This window comes from Crocuta crocuta, unplaced genomic scaffold (assembly GCF_008692635.1).
Source record: "Crocuta crocuta isolate KB4526 unplaced genomic scaffold, BGI_CrCroc_1.0 scaffold1468, whole genome shotgun sequence".
In the NCBI taxonomy this organism is placed as follows: Eukaryota; Metazoa; Chordata; class Mammalia; order Carnivora; family Hyaenidae; genus Crocuta; species Crocuta crocuta.
In genome coordinates this window covers 635,460-636,094 of record NW_027531991.1, presented here as the reverse complement: position 1 = coordinate 636,094, position 635 = coordinate 635,460, and positions in this window count along the sequence as shown.

Genomic DNA, 635 nt, shown 5'->3' with positions numbered 1-635 from the left:
GGTCCGCTCCCTGCACGAGACTTGGGAGCGGGGGAGCACGGGGTGACAGCCTAACTAATGGAACCAAACTTGCGGAAAGAAGGGAGAAGCGAGTCTGGGGAGAGGGGGGAGACTCCCAGACCCCGCAGCTGACACTCGCCTGTCCCTTTTTGCCCTGTAAGTGCTCGAGTGAAGGCCGCGCGCCTTTGGCCGAGCTTTGTCTTGAAGCGGACTTTTCCCAGAGTTAAAGACGGAGGTAAGAGAAGTCGGGGGGACGCTGCAAACCAGAGAGCAGCCTCCCGGCTCAGGGTGAAGACTAACTGCTCAAGGCGTTGGGCCACGAGACAAGAGTGAGCGCTCAAACAGCAGCTGTTTGCTGGCGGCCATCCCCCTGACACCTCAGAGGCCCGTCCGGCCTAAAGAGGAAGGCGACTGCGCGCCACTGAGGTCGAGGCGCTGTCCTGGGACCGCAGTATCGGCTTTGAAAAGTACCAAGTCGGTCTGAACGCGAGCCTCCAGGCCTCGCCTCCAGGAAGCGAGGTCCTCTGGTTGGTGGAAGGGGCGCACGGCGCCCAAGTGGCACCCACAGGCCTGACTTCAGAATAAGCTAGAGCTTCGGGCCAGCCTGGAAGGGTTAAAGGGGAAGGGGCAGGAAG